We start from the raw sequence: 22,720 nt of genomic DNA, 5'->3' as shown, positions 1-22,720 counted from the left end.
AGAGGAGACAAGCCTGGGCTGGGTTTCTACAGAATTCCGTCCGATAAAGAAAATATAGAGAGGAGAAGATTGTTGATTTGTTCCATTAAACGTAGCGCTACCTCTGTCTCCGGAGAGGGCATACAATGGCAGCCGTCCAAATATACACGTATTTCCAGCAAACACTTCATCAAAGTTAAGCACAAGTAAAGTTAAACAAGTATATTAATTATTGTATTTTTTGTCATAAAACACATCTTTATGTAATTGGTTTGACATAGTTTGTTGTGTATCGATGTCATTGCTGTATTTTTTTGCTGCGTGTCAATGGTGTGAGCCGCTATTGCCAGCAGCTTTCTGCCCTCCAAGTCACCGAGCATGTCACGTGACTGAAAACTATGAATTGACAGAAAAGATTCGATCTTTCAAATAAGAGTGGAACCACTGTAGAGCCACACCCTGGATACCAACCCATTTCTGGAGACGATCCAGGAGGATAGCATGATCAACAGTATCAAAAGCAGCACTGAGGTCAAGTAATATTAAAACAGCAAAATTCCCAGAATCAACGAACAACAACAAATCATTCAATACCTTAAGCAGTGCTGTTTCTGTGCTATGGTGTGCTCTGAAACCGGACTGAAAGTTGTCCAACACAACATTCTCTCAAAGAAAAAGGAGAGAGCTCCAGTATTTTGGACATAAATGATGATTTAGAAATGGGACTAAAATTGTTAAGATCTGTAGGGTGTATATTATGTTTTTTAATAAGAGGCTGAACCGCGTGTTTAAAACTGGAAGGAACAGTTCAATTAATAAGAGAGCTATTGATTGTAGACAAAAGACTTGGACCAACAGTATCTAACACCTCTTTCAAAAGGCGTGAGGGAACTATGTCTGTAGGGGAGAAAGTAGACTTCATGTGTGACACTATGTCCATCAATGTAGAGAGGGACACAGGCACAAAATGTACATAAAATGTACAATGTGTGGTTACAGACAGAGGGCCATTAGGTGTTGTTTCACTTGTTTCTTAAAGCTAGCTTCATTGTGTGCTTCAGCAATCTGAGCTGGAAGTGAGTTCCATGCAACCATCACTCAATACAAAACTGTGCGTTACTTTGATTGTGGGAAGAGGACCCGAGGAAGACCCAGGACACGCTGGAGGGACTATGTCTCTCGGCTGGCCTGGGAACGCCTCGGGGTCCCCCAGGAAGAGCTGGTGGAAGTGGCCGGGGAGAGGAAAGTCTGGGCCTCCCTGCTTAAGTTGCTGCCCCCGCGACCCAACCCCCAGACAAGCAGCAGATAACGAACAAACTTTGATTGTGTTCTAGATCTAGGAAATGTGTAGAGACCTTTGGTAGCATGTGCTGTGGGGTAGGTATGTGTGTTACAGCTGAGTGTGAATTGAATAAACAATTAGGATTTATTTTGACATGCATGTTGTTTACATTAGACCTAAAGGCCTTTATATGCTACTCCGACTCAGTTTACGGATGGGCGGGCGGACGGATACGGACGGATACAATAGACTTTTTAGTTTATGGTTCTCCGTAGGCTGTGGGTGCTGAAAACAATTCACCGCCAGAAGAGTAGGTGGTGCTGCACTGCGATACTAGCTTGGTTATCTAAATGTCTGAGCAAATTTACAAATTAGCCGTTTCATCAATAAAATAAGCACATTTTCAGCAACTACACTGCCCATTTCTCATCACATTTTAATTGAGCTGCTGATTTACATGTACATGTAGCTGAAATATGAATTGTAAAAACTTACAGCAATGGCGGTCAAAGGTTTCTGTTCATCCTGTTTATCACGGCAACCCCGCCCCTGACGCAAGCGGTTCTTAATACTGACCAATCACAGCCAAGGGTATCCGTAAAATTACGGACGGACAGACGGATAGTCAGGAAAATCAGGAGGTGCACGTAGAGCTCTCCGAGGGGCTCGGAGAGGACGTTCCACATCGGAGAGGGCGTTCCCTGTGTCCATCTCCGTGATAACGGAGTAGTATAAATCGGCCTTCGGGAAATTCAGGAGGTGCACGTCGAGCTCTCCGGGGCTCTCCGAGGGCGTTCCACGTAGACGAAGGCGTTCCCATGTATCTGTTTTTTGGAAAACGGAGTACCATAAATCGGCCTTGCATATACAAGCATGATGAGCTGCTTTGTTCTGAGCCAGCTGCAGTTTTTGACGCAAGCTTTTTTAGAGCAAGTGGAAGATCATTAGTAAAAAACTGAAAAAAGTAAAGGGCCAAGTGAACTTCTTTCTGGAATTCCTCACTACATGTCTTGCATTTGAAAAGCTTGCATTAAAGAAAACTATTTGTGTTGTATTGGATAGATAGACGATATAGACAAACATATTGGGACACCTACACATTACACGTACAATAGCTTTTATGACATCCCATTCTAAATCCATAGGCATTAATATGGAGTTTTTCCCTCTTTGCAGCTATAACAGCTTCCACTCTTCTGGGAAGGCTTTCTACAAAATTTGGGAGTGTGTCTGTGGGAATTTCTATATAATCTCTTTATTGTAGCTTTCTATCCATGATAAGTAACTGATAACTGTTATCACTCAAAGGTATTAGTTAGATTTCAAAGACAAGATAATGTTTTTTAACTTGTTTTAGCTGTTTTGTTTCTCTTTTAACTTTGGTTTTATTTTCTTAGGAAAAATAGAATGAAACAAACAACAATTTCCACCAAGTTTGAGCTTTTTTCCTATAATTTAGCTTACTCTGTTTTTCTATTTTTACATTACAGACAGGGTTGATAAGTTTTGAGAAACTAGCAATTTTGGCTTAAGTTTTAAAATATCCAACTCAAAATATCCCACCTTCTCTTCAAAGCCACTCCCCCAAAACACATGAACTGACTACTGCTGGGAGGTAGGTAGGTAGACAGGCAAGTTTCCTGTGCAATAATTGCATTTGGTCTGAATGCCATCGAATCAAGCATTTGCAAACATGCAAACCAATGATTGGTTGTGTTTTTTACAGTCCTATATATTGCACAGATCCAGCACCGACTTCAGATCAGAAGGTGACCAAAACTGTGGCACACTTTGCTTGGCAGAACAGTCATTTAAAATTGCTCAGCATGACTAAGAATATATCATTATTATATTACGTGTGCATATTTAATCCAAATCCAATTATTACTATTCTGGCTGACAGTGTATGGACAGCTTCCCCATATTTCCATATTTCCAATTAACATAGTCTGCCTCCACAGATCCAGAGGGGGGCTTGGACAGTGACAGACTGTGGCTGTGCCAAGGGTTGTCACAGCCTCACTTTGGGAAAGCATACCCTAGTGGGAACATTAGGGGAGACTGTTGGGCACAGCATCTAATCGTCTTCTTTGGAAAGGGCAACATTTGGGACACTGTCATGTAGGGGCAGCATAAAGGGCACTTCATACCCTTTTCCATTGGAAGTAAGGGCATGGGAACAGTCCAATTTAGACCATTGTAAGGACACCTTATAGGGTACTGCATCACATTTTCTCTACTATAAAGGAACTCATGAAGACATGTTTTTACATTTATAGAGGGCACACTGTCATTTATTGCATGGGGCATCCTGTGCACTCAAGCATATTTCACAGTGTGAATGGCAGACAGTAGGGCACTTGATCTAATTTTTGCCACTCTCAAGGGAATTTTAGAAACACTTTTTTTATTTTATATATATATATATATTTATGTATTTATTTTTTTAGGAATTACAATTAAATCTATCTAGATAAACTATGCTGGGCCTGCTGAACCTATACTTCTTCCACAGATACTGGTCAGGGAAGCATTACTTCTGTCTCTGAAGACCCTTGGGGCTGGTGGGATAAACACTCTTTGTATAATCTGAGCACCTTCATCCACCACCGCGTCAACGGATACGCCATAATTGAATGTAACTTGTCTAGACGCTCTGCATAGTTTCTAAAGGCCGAATTATACTACTCCGACTCCGTTACGGACAGACAGATGGACGGATTCGTTGAATTTATAGTACTCCGAAGGCTGTGGGTGCTGAAAACAATTCATCGCCAGAAGAGTAGGTGGCGCTGCACTGCGATGCTAGCTAGGTTATCAAAAAGTCTGAGTCAAATTTACAAATTAGCCGTTTCATCAAGAAAATAAGCACATTTTCAGCAACTACACTTCCCATTTCTCGTCACATTTTAATTCAGATGCTGATTTACATGTACTGTTTAGCTGAAATATGAATTGTAAAAAATTACAGCAATGGCGGTCAAAGGATTCTGTTCGTCTTGTTGGTCACGGCAACCCCGCCCCTGACGCAAGCGGTTCCTAAAACGGACCAATCACAGCCAAGGGGTATCCGTAAAATGACGGACGGACAGACGGATAGTCAGGAAAATCAGGAGGTGCACGTAGAGCGTTCCACGTCGGAGAGGGCGTTCCCTGTGTCCGTGAAAACGGAGTAGTATAAATCGGCCTTAAGGCCTTATTTTATGTCAATTAACCAATGGCTTTTGAAAACAGTTAATGTTACATTATTTCTTAACTTGTTTATTTAAATTAATATATTTTTGGAGATGAAGTAAACACGTAAATCATTCATGTCTGCATTTCAAAAAGTCTGAATTTACGTTTCCGAACACGGACTAAAGTGCTTTGCGCGCAGGAATTTACTCGACGGAACTGTCTTGAGATTCTGTTTCCGCCTGTTTGAAATTATTTGCAACACATCTTAATGGAACGGAACTCTCGCTAAAGTAAGTAAGACTTGCCGAAATAAGTCTCGCTTTTCCTTAATCGACGTTGATGGAACACCCCCCAGTGGTTCTCAATCCTGGTCCTCCTGCCTGACCCCCTGCCCTGCATGTTTTAGACGTTTCCCTGCTCCAACACACCTGATTCAAATGAATGGGTCGTTATCAAGCCCATTTATTTGCTTTATTTCCTAGCTTTAATGTGTGCTGATCTATTACTATTGCTAGTTTGTGGTGCTTGTATTATTTGCTGTGGGTTAGGCTATTGGACTCTTACTCTGAAACCAGGGCATTTATTTTGACATTAAGACTCTTATTTATGATTGGCTACTGGTTTAGTTATAGTACTCTTATCCTGAAAGTACTAGTATAAACAAACAGTGGCCAGAGCCTGTTTAAGGAGAGCCTGGCCACTCCCTATTAAGCCCCATTGTACCGAATTTGGTTGCAGTTCCACTGGGAGTGATCTCGGTCGAGTGCAAAATGAATGGGAGTCTATGGAGATAAACGTCAAAATTTGTATACATTTGTTTCTTTCACCTGATTGTCGTTGAGAAATCTCAGATTTGATTGTAATTTTTGCATGTTCAACATGGATTACAAGTCGAAAGTTGAATGAACGAGTACTTATGTCCTTTCGATTTCGTGCAGGGTAAGTCGTTGTTGTCCATAACATGCTAGCATTCTGCTAACGAATGCTGATTGGTTAGTGAAGGACTGACTACGACCAGAGATCCCGCTTGATGGCATCCGAAGCAGAACCATAATTTCAGACCATTAGCAACATTAGCAACAACATTAGCAAACCAAAACTCTTTCTAGCATGTGTATTGACAGGGAGAGCCTAACCTGTCAGCTGTGTTGTCGATGCCTCAAGAGAAAAATGGAAGTGAACAGAGCTTGCCGTAAAGCAGTAACTCTGGCCGTACAATGTGTATGACGTCATTGATATTGTAAGGCTTTTTAGAACAAAAAAGCGACTTTAAAAAAATCAAACACCAAGCAGTGTTAAAAAAACTGACTGGCTTATATAAAAAATATATATATTTTAAAAAGTACAAAACTTTGAGGGCGCTCATTGAGAGCCCCAAGTTTCAACTACCGGGTAAAGGAATCCCGTAATGTAGGCAATGTAACAGATCTTCATCCACTTCCATGGGCTAAATAGCAAAGACTAGATGTCTTACGCCGGAGTCTAGAACGTCCGCACATGGCGGCCATCTTGCTACAGTCAACCCGCTCACCCATAACATTGTGTTGATGCTACATGTACTTTTTAAATGACCATAACTTGCTCAATTTTCAACCGATTTTTAAACGGTTTGGCATGTTATCAACGTCAGAGATGTCGTTATGCCACTGCATACTTATGAATAATTATGTTTTTTTTTTTTTATAGAATAGAAGTATGCAGTGATTTTTCTATGGCTCTGGAGAAAACCTACCGTTTTTCCCGGGAAAATTGCACTGGATGTATAAGGGGACATAGAACAGCACCCGGGCCATTTTCAGCCCAACCAATGTTACATACCCTATTCGGAGACCTTAACCCTGTAAGACCCCTTGTTGTAATATTACAACGTCACCTTTAGCTCTCCAAAAAACACATTTTCCCCAAAATTTTCTTTTGAAAGACCACATTTTCATAGACATTGGGTCTTATTGTATTGCCTTGCAATGCCATTGGATGTGTTTCTTATATACTAGTGTAATAATTGGACCAATACGCTGTTCCTATTGGTCCAGAAGACGTTCTCAAAAGTTAATAAATCCGTTTATATACCTCCTAAAAGTTCGCAGAGGTAAATAAATGTTTTTACGGACCTAGCAACAAGCGGTTGCCTTGGAAATGTAGCCATTGACCTTAACAACTTCGCATCTGCTCGGCAACAAAGTAGCCTAAATTGCCTAAAAAAAAAACTAAAACAACCAAATATGTTTTTTGCACTGGTTCGCAAACACCCCGCAATTGCTTCCCGTTTTAAAGGTGACATGACATGCTGTTTTTGGATGCTTTTATATAGGCCTTAGTGGTCCCCTAATACTGTATCAGAAGTCTCTTTCCCGAAATTCAGCCTTGGTGCAGAATTACAGCCACTACTAGCAGTCCCACAAGGAGCTTTCCTCAGAACGCGCTGTTTTGGTGTCTGTAGCTTTAAATGCTAATGAGGAGCGGAGGGGTGGCACCATGCGCTAATGTTTACAATGGATGTATCGCAATGGCTGTAGCCCCATTGCTGTAAGATGCCTCGAATTTGCCCATTCTCATCTGATAACCCTGGTTTGCAGAGGTACACACTCAGTCATTTCAATGAGGGGAAAGGCGGATATTGGGCGCGCCATAACACCAACAGCAGAACGGTTATCCAAATAACAAAGAAGTGTACAACACTCACGTTACAGCATGTGTATTCACACACATACTTGATGCTATCTACCTTTCCATTAGCAACAGTAACTCAGCTGTTAGCTGCAGAGCTAATATTACAGCCACATTCTAAGGGTAGCAAGCTAGGTAACCATATACAGTAAAGCTACAAAATTATATAGCGTTAGTTAACTTACTTGTCCGAGGTTAGTAGCTGGACGAAGGAGAGTTAGTACTGATCCAGAATTTAATTTCAGCAAGGCCAGTTTTGTATTAGCTCAAGTTGAGGAAACAGTCGTGGCTGAAGTGTTTGGCGCAGACATACAAAACAAATGCGCCTACAACAGAAGTTGTGTAGCCGCATTTCCAGAGAAAATAAAATTAAGACACTGGGTCTTCAGAGGCTCGGATGAAGGAACTGTAAAAAGATTTTTGTTTTCCTTTGTACATCCAAACTGAGCAAATGTAATGCTTCGTTCGTTTGCAAGCCATAATGTCTCTCGAGGATAAAAACACTTGCACGGTCGTAGCTCAGTTTCTTATGGGCGGGCCAGATTCTCTGGGCGGGCAAAGCAGAGAGAGGAGGTAACCTTCCTCCTTGTGACGTCACAAGGAGGAGATTTTCAAACAGCAATTGAGCTTTAATTTTCTCAAAGGTGGAGAAGAACACCCAGGGCTTGGTTTACACCTATCGAAAATTCTAGCCACTGGGGGACCAAAGGCAGACTAGGGGAACTCATATTAATGTTAAATAACCTCCTAAAGTGAAGTTTTCATGTCACCTTCAAAGAAGTATCTGAAGCAGACAGAAGACGAATTGATGTTGTTGATATGTTGCCTTGGAGATGTAGTGACGTCACCAGTGCACCAGTGCAGCTGATTGCTCTGACAACATGGCGTCTGCTCCAAATTCGATGTATTTGATTTGGGATCTTCTCACGTATTGTTGTAGTATATAAGAAACCAAATGTTTACTCCTCGACAGGTCAGCAAACGCTGACCTGTTTTAACAAATCTCAGTTTACAAAGGCGTTTGCAGACCTGTCGAGGAGTAAACATTTGCAGTATATAGATATGGCTATAAGGCCATGAACTCAATCCACCAGCCAACTTTCCTGGAAGCGAATCTCCTTGTTTAATTTGACTGGATATATCAACATTGAAGTAAGTAAATTCCATGAAATATTGTTTTGGGTGATTGTTAGAATATGTAGTTCATGTAAATACTAAGTTATTGTGGAATTCATGCATCACATTTGATTTTCAGCTTGTTTTGTCTTTGTTGTAATTTTTCAACGTTGGGTCAAAATGGTAGCAAAAATAGCAATTGCACCTTGCACTCTACATGGAGACATTACACTTCTCGAATGTTCGGATACATGATAAATACTTACAGAAATATAATGTATTTGATGATTCACACTTTACAAATGGGTTATTTGTTATAATTTTCAGTTTAGACCAGATTTGACAATTTCTAAATCAATGTTATTTCTATGTTAGCAGTGAAATATAGTCAACTGTTTTTTTAAATCTGGACTTTGCTTGTTTGCACAAAGCAGATACTGTTTGTGGAATGCTTTGGAGGATGGTTGTTCAGGGACAAGTGTAAATGTTTTGGAATGTGGGGGTTGCATGTATGGGGCATTGTTCTGGGACAGGTGTGATTGGTCTGCAATATGGGGATGTAAGAGATCTGGGGGGTTGTATTGTCCTTTTAGAATGTTAAGTAGAAAGCACATTAGGCTTGCCAGACAGTATTGTGTGCCTTCAGTGGAATGTACTGCATGAATAAGATTCATTTGCATTGGAATTAGGTATACTTGAACATACTCTAACTATTATTTCCATTTCAGAATGACACCAGCAAGGAGAGTTTACTTCAGTTTGCATGATGTCATTGATGCTATCCAAAATGGAGAAAGTGATGTTGACATGGAATCAGACACCAGTGATTCGAGTGATGAGGAGGTGGTTGAAAATGTTGAGGAAGTGGAAAAAGAGAATCAGAGACCCACTGATTGTCCAACTAATGATGATGATGGTAAGGACATCGAGCAAACCAACACAAGCCAACCAAACCCCAACATATGCGCTGTCAATTGGTATGACAACAAGGCAGTCACACTTGTGTCATCCTTTGCTGGTATTTATCCTGTGCAAAAGATTCAACGCTGGAACAAAGCCACCAAATCCTACATTAAAGTTGAGAGACCTCATATTGTGGGTGCATACAACAAATACATGGGCGGTGTGGATTTGCTGGACTCATTTAGAGCCAAATACAAGTTCCTCATGAAATTGCGCCGCTGATACAGTTACATCTTCTGGCACACTATTATCATTGCTGTGATAAACGCCTGTCTCCTCTACAAACGGTACTGCAAGGCTCTCAATATTCCCAAGAAAAAGATGTTAAACAGGAGACTGTTTCAGGCGCAACTAGCTTCCTCTCTCACCCTGACAAACACAGCTGTCAACACACCAAAGTCGATAACTGTGACACCTCAGAGACCTGTGACTGCTCAGAAGAGACCATCCTCAGGTAATGGGGGTCCACCAAATGGGGTCCCAGCCAAGAGGGCATGTTTACCACCAATGGATGTGCGCAGGGACATGGTCGCACATTTCCCGGTGAAGACAACGAGAGGACGTTGCAGACACGGCATAAAAGGATATTCTAATATGTTCTAGCGGTGAGGGAATCGGGCTAGTAATCCGAAGGTTGCCAGTTCGATTCCCGGTCATGCCAACTGACGTTGGGTCCTTGGGCAAGGCACTTCACCCTACTTGCCTCGGGGGAATGTCCCTGTACTTACTGTAAGTCGCTCTGGATAAGAGCGTCTGCTAAATGTAATATTTATCCAGTTTTTATTTGTTTTTATAAATTCTGATTCATCAAAATATGACTGTTGGGTGATTATTATTAATGTAATGTACTGTTATAGTGCTATGTAAGCAATCCACACTCAAAATTAACCATTAGTTGTTTTGTGTATTTGTTCTGACAGTATGAGAGCAAATGCTGAAATTCTGCTACCAACTAGGCCCAACGTTGCATTATTACGTTTCCCTAAAAACGTACAAAAACATATTTTTTGAATAAATCCTTCATTATCTTCATCAGAAGACTCTTACAACATCATCTGACTTAAAAAAAATAAATTGGGACATTATTTTTATGTTTGGGTATTAAGGAACAGCGTGACATACCCCAAAAAAACATTCAATCAGAATTTCATTGATAACATAAACAACAAAAATAACGAACATTGGGCTACATGATTCCTTCATTCATTTAACTCGATTTCTTTGAATTTAGAAAACTTTGATAACAATCTAAAATATGGCTGCAAGCAGCGATGCGGGTTCCTCCGCAAAATGGCAAAATATTATAAAAATGTACATTGTAGAAGGTCAAGAGTTGGACAATGATGAAGAACGTGTTTTGTCCGTCTCTTCATAAACGGAGTGACTAAGTTCAGGTGAGTTCTGGATTTTAAGTAAGTATTATCAATCTGCAGATTGGGAGAGAAAACCAGACCCCTGACAATAAAATGACAACACGACACCAGGCTTAGGTCTCAATCATGTCTCTCTCAGCTCTGAAAGCCGGAGGACCATCTTTTATAGGGCACAAGAATGTAAACATAGATTGTGACAGTCAGGCAGTAATGACATTACAACAGTCTCAGAGAAAGAGATTCACTGCTCCCAACACATGACAACTCAGACTAGAGAGTTCATAGTTGGAGCTCTCCTTGTAGTCATGACAAGGAACGTTTAGCCAGTACTTTCTCCTGACCCCGAACATCTATTAACCCTGACAAATAGACACAATCTACTCTTATTATTAGCAAGCTTACATGAGAACATACTAACTAGTATCCAATGACTAGTTCTATTGATTAGTGAATAATGTAAGCACACATAAAATCCCAATTTTTTCCACAACAACAAGAGAGCAAAACTACTTCATGTTTGGCCAACAACAATAGGCTGAATGGGGATTTGAACTCATGAGCATAAGGTTACAAGTCAGTCTCTCTATCCTCTCTGCTACACACCAACTGTTGAGATTTTATGAATAGAAAGGGCAGAGTATTAGCTTTGATCAGTTTTGGGACAAAGGTTAAGAAACAGTTGACATTTCAATGTAAAATTGCATGAAATTGCGCATGGTACTTCAGAATGATGTAATCTTGAAGCCAATAAGGTTTGGAAAACCTGTGCGACACAACGCTAAGCGGGACAGGTGGTCACCCTAGTGTCAAGGGGCAGGATGTGTCTGTGAGAATTTGAAGAAATTCAATTGAATTCAATCAAATATGGACATACCAAGGTGAAATAGTTTATGGTACTTCAGAGTGATGTCATTTTGAACCCTATTAGGTTTGAAAAACCATCAGGCAAAATTATATTTGATGTATTGACACAAAGATATTGAGGCAATGTGGACATTTACATAAATACAACCCTTTCAGACATTTTGTATTGCATTTATCATTCCATTTCACCCTTATATAAAGACACATCTGCCCGGCCCGCACACTATCCGCATCCATGCTTTTTCCCTCTCTCCCAGCGCAGGTCACGCCAAAGGAGAAATGCTGCAGCAGCCGCATGAGGTTTAGATGTAGTCCAAAAATTGCCTCACTCAATCAAAACATGTTAACCACAAATCTGTTTTTAAACTTTCTCAAAGAAAGCTTGAAACCCACAGCTATCAACTCTCTTCTTGAGTAGATCTCTTTCCAGAACCTCAGTCAATCCACAATCAAGAATAACCTCGTAGGTAACTTGGCTAGGGCATAGCCCACAATCAGCTCCTTGTGAGTACTGCTTGTTACAGTAAACTGGCCGACACTCTGTTCCCATTAAACTACACAACATGCACACTCAGGGTGACCAACAAGATTATATTATCTAACAAACAATAACATTACAAACATCTAACTGAAAAAACACAACAAATGAAATCCCTCGCATGGCTGTTGTAACCTAACTATTTTCCACAAGTCTTTGCGTTTTTTGACATGCCGCACTGCATGCTGGGTACCCAAGAGCGCTGACGCTGATTATCTAGGTGTGCTCCGACTGCTTGATATGACGAGAGGCTAGTGACACGCTAAGGTCTCGGAGTCTCCTGCATTAATCACCAGTTAAACTCGAACAATGCATACAATACATACAACAATTACTAATATCACAGAGAACGGTAGGTTGGATCCTGAGAAAACTGCTGATAATAAGGCCCTCCAAAGGAAACTTTGTGAATCAATTCCTGCATTTTAATTTTAAGATAGGACAATTTCTCTGGGGCGGGTTTCCTCATGCTGGGGGCCAAGCTGGAGAGAAAGGTGGACACCTCATCAGTTTGCAGGTCCTGCCAGGCCTGACGCTGCTGTCGCTCTGCCTCTCCCTCCTTTCATCCCTTGCTTCTCTCCATTGACAGTACCTCTCTAGGTTGTCATCACTCTCTGCCTGCATCTTCCTACTTTCAGCACTGCAGCTACCTGAAGGAGTTGTGCTGCCCTCTCTCTCTCTGTCTCCATCAGTACACTGTCACTCTCCTACTCTGTCTGCATTCTACCATCTTCAGCTATTCCATTCTCCTCATCATCATCATAATCCACCTTGATATTACCATCTGACCTGTTGAAAATAGGCTATCTGAGTTATGAACTGATCTGCAAGCTTTCTGTGGTGTATTTCTGGATAGGTTCACTACTTATTAACTACCTAGTTACCTTCTCCTTGCCAAGGAATTTTGCAAGAAGGACATTGCGTCCATATAGATCCATTTCTTTTTTTTTGCTGGCCCCCTGTCCACTTCTGCCCTGTCCTTCTTTCTTATAGCGGATATACGTGTCCCGCAGGTTCCTCCACATTTTCTTCACTGCCTCAACTAACACATCATGTAAGGTACATTCTTGTACTATATGTATTACAGTCATTTATTCATAATATCTAATGTCATATATTATAACATAACATATATATTGTTATGTAGATTATTGCAGTCATTTAGGTGACCAGGGCATTGCATGTATTCTATTAAAAGTATGCTAGCAACTGAATGAATACTGTTAAGGATGTGTAACTGGGTAATGGAGAATAATACAAGGTTAAACATCGGACCAAGTTATTTGTAGTTTAATGTAAGTAATGATGCAATCACAAGATACACAATGAAAACAACACACCAGGATGTTCGTAGTCTAGTACAATGAATCAGTCGATGATGCAACAGCAGTCTCACAGAAACAGAGTCTCAGGAGACAGGTCTTGTACCCCCCCCAGAGAGGGAGGTCTGTGACAGGCGATTGGTCAGAAGACCGTGGGGTGGGAATGTGGTTGTCCAATTAAATGTCCAGGGCGTTCATGGTGGCACAAGGTGGGCAGTCCAAGGATCTGGTGATGTTTGGAGAGGGAGGGGGCGGAGAAGACCCACAGGTCTGAGGTAATCCAAGGGAGGGGGGGCTCCAGGGAAGGGAGTTTTTTGTGAGAACGGACTAGGTACTAGGGTTACAGCCTGTCTGAATTCCAAAAGTGGATTTAAAAACACCCCCTCCTCTAGTGTTATCATGTCGACTGTGAAAGGTCTTCAATAAGTACTATCTACTAGTACTAGTAGTACTGTGCAACAGTCTATCCCATATAGTGCTAGTTCAATCCAGCCTAGCACATAAATGCACATTGTATCTACTGCGTCATCTCAGTTAAACTATCAGGGCTTGGAAATACTGCGACTTGCTAAACACACAGCTGCCTGCAAGACCCAGTGAAATGTTATATACAGCTAGCAAACTAACGTTAGCTAGCATCGCTAACGACATTTGCTAACTCAACTTCGGTAGGCAAGCTGGCCAGTGCAAGTAACAGTTGACGCTGTGTGCTTAAAGATTCTGACGCAAGTGCTAATATTCCGATTGGTCAAGAGAAAAAGTGCTAAGATTCCGATTGGCCCAGAGAAATGTCAATTATAAGATTTATCCAACAATGTTTCGCAATTCTAAGCCTGCATGGCATGCAGAAGAAGGGCAGCCTAAGAGAATTACTGCTTCTTGGATGATTTGAGTCGTCCCTCCCTGAGTCACCACCTTACCGCGGTGGAGGGGTTTGCGTGTCCTAGTGATCCTGGAAGCTATGTTGTCGGGGGCTTTATGCCCCTGGTAGGGTCACCCAAGGCAAACAGGTTCCAGGCGAAGGTCCAGACAAAGCGTGGCTCAAAAACCTTGAGAAACAATGGTTCTCAGTTGCTCCTGCCCGGAAGCGGTTCACCGGGGCCCCCCCCTGGAGCCAGGCCCGGGGGTGGGGCTTGATGGCGAGCGCCTGGTGGCCGGGCCTTATCCCATGGGGCCTGGTCGGGCACAGCCCGAAGAGACAACGTGGGACCCCCTTCTAGTGGGCTCACCATCCGCAGGAGGGGTCATGGGGGTCGGGTGCAGTGCGAGACGGGCGGCGGCCGAAGGCGGGGGCCTTGGCGGTCCGATCCTCGGCTGCAGAAGCTAGCTCTAGGGACGTGGAACGTCACCTCGCTGGCGGGAAAGGAGCCGGAGCTGGTGCGCGAGGTAGAGAAGTTCCGGCTAGATATAGTCGGCCTCGCCTCGACGCACAGCATCGGCTCCGGAACCAGTCTCCTTGAGAGGGGCTGGACTCTCTTCCACTCTGGAGTTGCCCTCGGTGAGAGGCGTCGAGCTGGGGTGGGAATACTTGTTTCCCCTCGGTTCGGCGCCTGTACGTTGGGGTTCACCCCGGGGGACGAGAGGGTAGCCTCCCTCCGCCTTCGGGTGGGGGGACGGGTCCTCACTGTTGTTGGTGCTTACGCACCAAACGGCAGCGCAGAGTACCCACCATTTTTGGAGTCTCTGGGAGGGGTGCTGGAAAGCGCTCCTCCCGGAGATGCCCTCGTCCTCCTGGGGGACTTCAATGCTAATGTGGGCAATGACAGTGAGACATGGAGGGGCGTTATTGGGAGGAACGGCCCCCCGATCTGAACTCGAGCGGTGTTTTGTTGTTGGACTTCTGTGCTAGACACGGCTTGTCCATAACGAACACCATGTTCAAGCATAAGGGTGTCCATATGTGCATTTGGCACCAGGACACCCAAGGTCTCAGTTCGATGATAGACTTTGTAGTCGTGTCGTTGGATCTGAGGCCGAATGTCTTGGACACTCGGGTGAGGAGAGGGGCGGAGCTGTCAACTGATCACCACCTGGTGGTGAGTTGGCTACGATGGTGGGGGAAGACGCCGGTCAGGCCTGGCAGGCCCAAACGTAATGTGAGCGTCTGCTGGGAACGGCTGGCAGAATCCCCTGTCAGAAGGAGCTTCAACTCCCACCTCCGGGAGAGCTTCGATCATGTCTCGGGGGAGGCCGGGGACATTGAGTCCAAATGGGCCATGTTCTGGGCCTCCATTGTTGAGGCGGCTGACCGGAGCTGCGGACGCAAGGCGGTCGGTGCATGTCGCGGCAGTAACCCTCGGACCCGGTGGTGGACGCCGGACGTGAGGGAAGCCGTCAAGCTGAAGAAGGAGGCCTATCGGACTTTGTTGGCTGGTAGGACTCCAGAGGCAGCTGATGTGTACCAGCAGGCCAAGCGGAATGCGGCTTTGGCGGTCGCGGAGGCAAAAACCCGGGCGTGGGAGGAGTTCGGCGAGGCCATGGAGAATGACTTCCGAACGGCATCGAAAAGGACCACCATCCGGCAACTCAGGAGGGGGAAGCAGTGCACTGTCAACGCTGTATATGGTGGGGATGGTGCGCTGCTGACCTCGATGGGGGACGTCCTGGATCGGTGGAAGGAATAATTTGAAGACCTCCTTAATCCCACCAACACGCGTTCCGACGTGGAGGCAGAGTCTGGGGACATTGGGGGGGGCCCTTCTATCTCTGGGGCTGAGGTCGCCGAGGTGGTTGAAAAGCTCCGCGGTGGCAGGGCCCCTGGGGTGGATGAGGTCCGCCCGGAGTTCCTTAAGGCTCTGGATGTTGTAGGGCTGTATTGGTTGGTACGACTCTGCAACATCGCGTGGACATCAGGGACAGTGCCTCTGGACTGGCAGACCGGGGTGGGGTGGTGGTTCCCCTCTTTAAAAAGGGGGACCGGAGGGTGTGCTCCAACTTTAGGGGGATCACACTCCTCAGCCTCCCTGGGAAAGTCTATTCAGGGGTTCTGGAGAGGGGGGTCTGTCGGATTGTCGAACCTCGGATTCAGGAGGAGCAATGTGGTTTTTGTCCTGGCCGTGGAACTGTGGACCAGCTCTACACCCTCGGCAGGGTTCTGGAGGGTGCATGGGAGTTCGCCCAACCAGTCTACACATGTTTTGTGGATTTGGAACAGGCGTTCGACCGTGTCCCTCGGGGGCTCATGTGGGGGGTGCTCCGGGAGTACGGGGTACCGGACTCCCTGATCGGGGCTGTTCGGTCCCTGTACGACTGGTGCCAGAGTTTGGTCCGCATTGCCGGTAGTAAGTCAAACTTATTCCCGGTGAGGGTTGGACTCCGCCAGGGCTGCCCTTTGTCACCGATTCTGTTCATAACTGATATGGACAGAATTTCTAGGCGCAGCCAGGGCGTTGAGGGGGTCCGGTTTGGTGACCTCAGGATCGGGTCGCTGCTTTTTGCAGATGATGTGGTCCTATTGGCTTCATCGGGCCGTGACCTTCAGCTCTCACTGGAGCATTTCGCAACCGAATGCGAAGCGGCTGGGATGGGAATCAGCACCTCCAAATCTGAGGCCATGGTTATCGACCGGAAAAGGGTGGAGTGCAATCTCCGGGTCGGGGAGGAGATCTTGTCCCAAGCGGAGGAGTTCAAGTATCTCGGGGTCTTGTTCACGAGTGAGGGAAGGATGGAGCGTGAGATTGACAGGCGGATCGGTGCGGCGTCCGCAGTGATGCGGGCTCTGCATCGGTCCGTCGTGGTGAAGAAGGAGCTGAGTCGATCTACGTTCCTACCCTCACCTATGGTCACGAACTGTGGGTAGTGACCGAAAGAACGAGATTGCGAATACAAGCGGCCGAAATGAGTTCTCCGCAGGGTGTCCCTTAGAGATAGGGTGAGAAGCACGGTCATCCGGGAGGGGCTCAGAGTAGAACCCGCTGCTCCTCCGCGTCGAGAGTGGCCAGTGGAGGTGGCTCAGGCATCTGATAAGGATGCCTCCTGGACGCCTCCCTGGTGAGGTGTTCTGGGCACGTCCCACTGGGAAGAGGCCCCGGGGAAGACCCAGGACAAGCTGGAGGGACTATGTCTCTCGGCTGGCCTGGGAACGCCTCGGGGTCCCCCAGGAAGAGCTGGTGGAAGTGGCCAGGGAGAGGGATGTCTGGGCCTCCCTGCTTAGGTTGCTGCCCCCGCGACCCGACCCCCGGATAAGCGGAAGATGATGGATGGATGGACGATTTGTGCTCCACATCAGTACATCTCACACATTTGCCTTTGTTTCCATGGGATTCATGGAATTGCTCATTTCTGCTCCACCATTTCCACCATAGTGTTATAATAAATATAATTTAGGACAGCAATTACATTTTTGTGTCATCCTTTCCCATTACACACATTTAGTCAATGTTCTTAAACTCAACCGATTATTGTCATTTTACCATACTGTTCATATTGAACAGACATCAGTGTTTACTTGGAAAGATTACTGTATAGTTCCACTTTTGATTTGTATTTCCATCGTAAGTTTGGTCTTTAAGTCAGTTACAATTAACCAACAAGAGCAACAAGTCTCTCAATAAGAGTCATTGTGATCCTGGAGGAAACATCAGGTCCAGCCAATCATTGCTAAGTACTGTTGTACTCCCAGAACAAGTGCGTCTTGATCCTTTTCTTGAAGGTGGGGAGACAGTCAGTGTCTCTGATGGAGGTGGGGAGTTTTTAAACCTAGAGGTTTAAAAGGCTACTGTAGCACAGTCCACAGACAAAGCACGGTACCATCACACATTCTCCTACCCCCGACAAGGAAAGGGTCTTCCCCCTTTGTCCTTATCCCAGAGGAGAAGCTTCAAAGCTTCTGGCCCAGCATGGGGTCAGATACAGAGGCCACACGGCCCCAGTATCAGACAAAGGATTTACAAGGAAGAACTTTCTTATGTGGATTTACAAACATATTCTCAAGGACTACATGGCTCATGGACATTATTTCAACGACAGTAGTTAATGTGTTATAATGTGTGTTTTTCTCATTTACTTAGAACGTTGTTTAATTGAGGCTTGATTATAACTTCCCTTCAAGTATAGTTAAGTCAGCCAATCTTGATATCAAAATGATTGTACCATACTAACAAAACCATTTATGAATGTTGTATTGTTATATTCTGAAGTTTATGCATTCCATGGACAGTTGAAATAACGGAACTCAAAAGGTACAGCTACTTCACACCTAGGCAGATCTCAGGACGACGCCCAGGTGGGGGGAAACTGACCAATGAAAGAGGTCACCTTCACGGGGACCCCCCCTTGTTCTTTGGAGTATAAAACCCCCAAACGTACAATCACCCTCGCTTGTTCGTAGGATTAAACTGAAGTGCTCGCGACATTTCTAAACTATTCCTCTCAACCTGCAAATTCACTGAGCGCCCGGAACTTTGGCCAAAGATTCCGTTGTTCTATTTTTGTTGGACGATAACGAAACCATTGACTCTACCCTTCTTCAACCCGACAAAAGTAACTACGATTTGCAATATTTCTTACCTGTGACATATTGGCATGTTGTGATTGAATTGTTGATGTTGATTGTATTTTACAAATGAGTTAGCTTAACCCTTGCTAAGTCAGTTGCCCTTGCTCGTCCATTGTTACCACAAAGGCCTACCTGTCCCTCTCTACCCTTCTCTCACTCTCTCTCCCTCCCCCCTTTACACGCGCTCTACACAGCCATTGTGTTGCTCGCCCTCATTTGCATCCAGCCACTGTACTACTCTGACTAACCCATAACTTATCTGGTATTTGTTCATTATAATTACATTCTCTTAAATAAATCATTGTGTATAATATTCGCGTATCACTCACGTTATCTGATCTGCTCTACTTTCATAGAATTCACGACTTAAGATTAGACTGATTATTACATATTAAACATAGGATTCCCTAATGTCCTAAACCAATATTAGGGTGGTGCCCCAGACTTTATGATAAATTAAGTATTTCTATCTTTAAACGAGCAAACCCCGCTACACTACCTTTGCCTAAACTGACATGCACCAACTCAGAGAACTGAGTTTCAACATCCAATGTCCAACATCCATGTTTCAACAACATTTAGTCTCTACTTTTTACTCTACTCTTAAGGCATGACTATGTTTAACTTAATATCTGCACCTCTCTGTCACCAACTGTCTCTGGAGTGGGGGGCTTCACAGGGTGTCTACAGGTATAAACAAGTTAACTTTAGTTAGACTTTTAATACAACTTCCAAATGAAATTAACACTACTGTACTTGTTGTGTAATATATCTTTGTTGCTTGCTTTTTCCAACAGGTACACCCTTGCACTTTTTGAGGTTCATGTTGTTAAATTGTTTAATTGTAACTTGTTCAACTACATGCTCTTATGGTTCTTCTCTTTGGGACTTATTTCGTTTTCACAGTGTATGCTTCATGTTTTGGCTACCCGCAATGTTTGGGTCTATCTCGTTGTTATGATCAGTGACCTATGCACTTTTGTAAAGCTCTCCTTTGGAAGTCGCTTTGGATAAAAGCGTCCGCTAAATGCATAAATGTAAAAATAATTCAGATTTGATTGGAACTCTCTCTTTTATACATTTATAGTTGGATTTGACATTTAACAGACATTTAATTCATTTAGCAAGTTGTTTAACTCAAACAACCATAACACAGTACATATGGTATACAAAGCTGCAGTCAGAATTGGCGAAATTGTTAGCTTGGATGTTATCTTTACATATAGATGGGGTCTTGATGATGATGTGCACGCAGCTTCAAGGCAGAAAGACGCGTTCCATTTCACTTTTACTGTACCCTACACTTTTAATGTTCCCGCCATCAACCCCTTTTTGAATAAAGTTCGACTGATCTGATTTGTTGATTTCTGTTGCTATGAAAACCAGTTTAGCCAAGCTAACTAACATTGTTTTTAGCTAGCTTGCATTACCATTCAATCGCTAACAAAACATTAGTAAAAATAGCTTGCTAATCGGGCAGAACTTGTTAAGGGGTGAATGTAGAACTTGTTTTTTTTATATGCAGAAACACTGTTAATATGAATTCTGTTTCTGTTCTTCTGGGCAGCAAGTTTTTTTGAATGCAGAATAAACAAGTAATCTGAATCAGCAATAAACAAGAAATGAGTCATTCAACTGTCTTTAGTTGTTTTTCTTTAAAATATTGTATAACAATACTACAATACATTTACATTTAGTCATTTAGCAGACGCTCTTATCCAGAGCGACTTACAGTAAGTACAGGGACATTCCCCCGAGGCAAGTAGGGTGAAGTGCCTTGCCCAAGGACACAACGTCATTTGGCACGGCCGGGAATCGAACTGGCAACAATAACACATACATATTGTATGTACAAAATATAAATGTAGAAACTATATACAACATGTTGTACAGAGTATGTGCATATAACAATTTGTGGTTCAGTGTTGTATTGAATGTAATAATAGTTGTAGTAATAATGTTACCTGATTGTATATATTTGGTTGTATTTACAAGATATAACAGCTAACAACTACTGAATGCAACTCAGCCATTACGCACGACTGAGGTGTGATTGACTGCGTGTCTACAGATTGAGTCCACGGCGCACACGGTCATACTACCATGGTACCTCGCCAGCAGGTGAGACAAAATATTTTCTGAATGTGTCTCTCATGTGGAGAGCCTCTTCGGATGCGCGGTTGCCCCTTGGCCTCTGAAACACCTGTAGACACGCCTGTAGACACGACGATGCCAGCATCGTCGAAATCAAAGTTGTCACCCTGACTGGCTTATCCCACTTCATGGCGCAGGTAGTTGCACAAGATGCAGGCTGCCTTGATGATGCTGTCTGCCAGGTCAGGGTTCACCTCCATTGGCCTTTTGTAAACCCTGAATCTCTGGGTCAAAATGCCAAACGCATTTTCAGAGATGCGACGCGCTCATGACAAGCGGAGGTTGAAGATGCGCTTGTCTTCTTCAAGGTGCTTTCCACCGTAGGGTCGGAGCAAATACGGCTTCATGGGAAAGGCCTCGTCTGCCACGATAACATGGTTGACCTTCCCCAATTCAGGCGCAGATGGGAGCTCCAATGGGGGTGGAACATTCAGGGTCCCACGCTGGAGGGCCCGTCCCAGTGCAGAATCTGCGAAAATGCCTCCGTCGCTGTTCCCACCATAGCTCCCCACATTGATGGCCAGGAAACGGTAATCAGCATCCACTAATAAGAGGAGGATGATGGAAAAGTTGCCTTTGTAATAAAAAAAAGGGAACCTGTGTTTGCAGGGGCCTCGATCTTGACGTACTTCCCATCGAGAGCGCCGATACAATTAGGGAAGTTCCACCTCTCATTGAACCTCCTCGCTGTGTGCTTCCAGATATCCTCTGTTGGAGTTGGCATGTATGTATCCTTAAGCTGCAGCCAGATTTGGTCACAGGTCTCCCTCAAAATCTTCCCTACAGTGCTGATGCCCAACCGAAAACTGCTGGCGATGGTGGTGAATGAGTCCCCAGTGCTCAGATACCTATTATTATAGCACACAAAATAATTTTTTGTATTGAATGTTTGTTTCAATAGTGTGTCTGTGTGTGTGCGTGTGTCCATACCTTAGACATACTGACAGTCTCTGTTAAGGATCGATTGGTTGACGGAAATTTGTGTTCTTTTTTTTATATGTTGCTCCAGTATTGCTAGTGTTGACATGCTGAATGTTAAGATGCTGTGTGTTCTTACACTGACGTCATGACGTGTAATTGATATGTGAGCACGTACAAATAAAGGAACTTCCATGTGCTATTTTTCCTCCATTAAATATACCTAAATATATATATAATATATGGCTATCCTGCCCTTATAATGTCAGCGCCAACAGGTTATGGGCCCAGGAGGGAACTTGGAAGCCGATGGCACCGGTTATGTTTCGATGGAGACTAAAAGAATTACGAGTTATGGGAGACAAAGTTTTTAGGCCATTTGCACTTGCTAGGCCTAAAGGGGACCATATTGTACGAGCCAGGTGAAAATGAAGAAAACGAGGATGCTGAGAAAAATGAAGAAGCCTACGCCGAACTGATACAGTTATTGGACGACAAAAGTCTTTCCTTAATCATGCGAGAAGCAGCTGACGATGGGAGAAAAGCGCTGCAAATATTGAGAGACCACTAAGCAGGGAAAGGGAAGCCACGTGTGATTAGCCTCTACACGGAGCTAACATCTCTCCAGAAAGCCACCGACGAAAGCGTTACCGACTACATCATTCATGCAGAGACGGCTATCACAGCCCTGAGCAATGCTGAAGAGACTCTAAGCGATGGGTTGTTGATTGCAATGATTCTGAAAGGTTTGCCTGAATCTTTCAAGCCGTTTGCGATAAACATAACGCATGATGACGAGAAGGTAACCTTCAGCGAGTTCAAAACCAAGTTGAGGAGCTTCGAGAGCACCGAGAAATTTAATGAACATTT

Source organism: Osmerus eperlanus, chromosome 18 (assembly GCF_963692335.1).
Source record: "Osmerus eperlanus chromosome 18, fOsmEpe2.1, whole genome shotgun sequence".
NCBI lineage: Eukaryota > Metazoa > Chordata > Actinopteri > Osmeriformes > Osmeridae > Osmerus > Osmerus eperlanus.
The sequence above is the reverse complement of the archived record's forward strand: the minus strand, read 5'-3'. Positions refer to the sequence as shown.